Genomic DNA, 3,199 nt, shown 5'->3' on the forward strand with positions numbered 1-3,199 from the left:
AAATTTGCCAGAGAAGCATCGAGCTTATCAGGTGGTTTCCCAGTATTAGTCTTCCTCCTCTTTTGAATTACCCAGATCCATTCTTCTATCACCTCTCCTTATCTTTCAGAAAGCTTTCAAGATCCCTGGCAGTGACTCAGTGATCACTTCTACAAGGGTTTTTTAGTGCCTACAATATAATTTGTCTGGGTTGGGAACTTGAATTCATTATCCCCCCCCACCCCATTCTCCCCCCATAAATCCTTTCCTCCTTCAAAGTTTCCTGTCTTTAATGAGGGCACTACCATCTCCCTAGACCATCCAAGTTTATCACCTTAGAATTATCTTTGACTCATCCCTCCCCTTCATTCTCCTTATCCAATCAATTGACAAGTCCTCTTCATGCCCTCCTTTCCATTCACACAACCCCATCTTTGTTCTACCATAAGCCTTTCCCCCTGCACCTTAATCTTGGGCAGCTAAGTGGTGCAGTGGTTAGAGGTAGAACCTAGAGTCAGGAAGACCTGAGTCCAAGACTTATTAATTGTGTGACCTTGTACCGAAGGTCATTTTACCTCTTTTAGTAGCTGTTCTGCAAAAATTCAGGTGCTTACATATTAAAACCTTTCTTGACTCCTTATCTCACCTTTGTTCCTGGTAGTTTAAGAAAATAATTGGTTTACAGTATAGCCATCAGACTTGCTTTTGGCCCTTCATAACCCCTGAGTGTAATGCTAGTTTTGTGATTATTATTATTTAAATCACCTGAACCCCCTGGGTCTCCTTGCAAAAGGGAGGCTGCAGAAAGAAAATTCCCTGAAGGGAGCTTCACCTCTGCTGCTTAGTATTGATTTTCAAAGAGGGTGGTAATAGATTTACTGTACTCCACCTCTATCAGACCATCTGGAGTATTGTATTCATTTCTGGGCACCCTCATTTTAGGAAAGACTTTGGTAAGTTGGAAAAATGTCCTGAGGAATATTCTCAGGTTAGTTAAGGGTCTTAAGTTCATATGTAAGAATTGGTCGAAGGAACTGGGTGGTTCATCCCAGAGAAGAAACACTTAGAGGAGGTATGATTGCTGTTTTTGAATGGATATCACTATACTTGTTCACTTAGTCACAAGGCCAGAACTAGGAGGAGTGGAGAGAAGTTGCAGAGGCACAGTTAAGGTTTCCTATAAAGAAACACTTCCTAATTATTAGAGCTGCCCAGAATTAGACTGGGCTGCTTCAGGAGGCAGTGGGTTCCCCTAGGTGGGAGTCTGCAAGCCAAGGGTGGACAAACACTTAGATCCATCAAGGAGGACATTCTTTTTCAGCTATGGGTTGGACCGAGTGCTTCCAACCTTGGCATTCTGGGAGTCTCGGAGTCCCACTGTAATCTGCACTGACTTTGTGTTCAGTTCTAGGCAACGTATATTAGAAAGCACATTGATAAGCTGGAGCCAATCCAGAGGAGAGGGTGACCAGGACGGTGAGGGAGATGATTTGATCGATGAGACAAAAATCATTAGAAATACCTGGAGATGCATAGCACGGAAAAGAGGAGGCTTAGGGGTAGCTAGCTTTAATTATCTGAAAATTTGCCATGTGGAAGTGGGGCAAGAATGTTTTTACTAGGAATAATGGATTAAAGTCACAGAGAAGTGGATTTCAGCTCTATATCAAGAAAAAAATCTTGCTAATAATTAATCTTTCCAAAAGTGGAAAGGAAAGCTTTTGAAGACAGTGAATTCTCCTCTATTTGGAGTCATGAGTGGAGGCTGTATGATCCTTTGTTGGGGATGTTGTCGATTGAATGTTTATTCACTTACAAATCTGCATATTCACTGACTTCTATTCCAACTCTGAGCTTCTACGAGCCTAAGCAGCCTCTGAATTATAGATTTATTTTTATTCAGATTTCCTTCCTACTCTCTCCCTAAGAGGTAGGGGAATGGTGCAGGGATTCCTAGTCAATTCCCAGATCATCTCCATGTCCCTTCTTCCTCCGGATCACCATGCCCCAGCTCATCCCTTTTGGGTGTCTGTGGTTTGACTGGCAGAATCAATTGGATTCTCCTTACTCATTTCAAGCTTGCCAACACTGCTGGAGGTTGTCTCTGGGTGGCTTTTGGCCCACTTGTAAGTTTCCAAGTAGGGCGATCCCTCCAAGGTCACACGGCCAGCATGTGTCAGAGACAGGACTTAAACCCAGGACTGCCCTGGCTCTGAAGACAGGAAGCACTCTTTATTGGACCACATGGTCTTACAATGGGCAGGGAAGTGGGGCAGGCACATTGGGGTCATGCTGAGCAAAGGGTGCTCGGGGACATGCCTTGAGTGCAAGGTGGGCTGGTGGAGCAGAGCAGGCCAGTGTGGCCTGGAGCAGAGAGTGTGTGAGGGGGAGTAATAGGAGAGAAGATTGAAAAGCTATGTTGGCACCAAGAACTTTCAATTCCAAGCAGAGGAGGAGTTTGAAATTTACTGTGGGCTGTAGGGAACCACTAAAGATTTTGGAATAGACAAGTGACCTGACCAGATTTGTACATAAAAAAAGGTTCTTCTGGATGTGAAAGAGCTGTCTGGAAAGATAAGTTAGAACCAGTTGCTTCCATTGTCTGTGTATGTCTTTTAAAAACATAAATTTATCAAAAGTAAGCCGAAAATATAAAAGTAAACATTGTTAAGGCTATCAAGAAATAGGCACTCTGATACATTTTTAATATATTTTTTTATTTTCAACATTCACTTCCATAAGATTTTTGAGTTTTAAATTTTCTCCCCCACCCATTTCTTCCCCCACACCCCCTCCCCGCCCCAAGACAGTGTACAATCTGATATAGGCTCTACATATACATTCATGTTAAGCAGATTTTCCCATTAGTCATGATGTAAAGAACAATTAGAACTAATGGGAGGAAACACGAGAATGAAGCAGTAAAACAAAACAACAAAGGAAAAGGAGAGCAAATAGAATGCTTCCATCTGCATTCCACATTTCTTTCTCTGGGTGTGGATAGCAATTTCCTTCATGAGTCTTTTGGAGTTGTCTTAGATTCTTGTGTTACTGTGAAAAGCCACGTCTATCAAAGTCAGTTGTCCTATAATAAGGCTGTTACTGTGTACAATGTTCTCCTGGTTCTGCTCATTTCATTTTGCATCAGTTCACGTAAGTCTTTCCAAGGTTTTTTGAAGTCTGCCTGCTCATCATTTCTTATAGTACATAGTATTCCATT

The 3,199-nt window shown here is 42.3% G+C and overlaps 1 protein-coding gene across 5 annotated transcripts in view; it reads left to right on the forward strand.

The window, feature by feature from the left end:
- Positions 1-3,199, forward strand: part of LOC114047482 (carboxyl-terminal PDZ ligand of neuronal nitric oxide synthase protein-like) — a 379,736-nt gene that overhangs the window by 373,430 nt on the left and 3,107 nt on the right. The window lies entirely within an intron of this gene.

This window comes from Vombatus ursinus, unplaced genomic scaffold (genome assembly GCF_900497805.2).
Source record: "Vombatus ursinus unplaced genomic scaffold, bare-nosed wombat genome assembly UNPS02014789.1, whole genome shotgun sequence".
In the NCBI taxonomy this organism is placed as follows: domain Eukaryota; kingdom Metazoa; phylum Chordata; class Mammalia; order Diprotodontia; family Vombatidae; genus Vombatus; species Vombatus ursinus.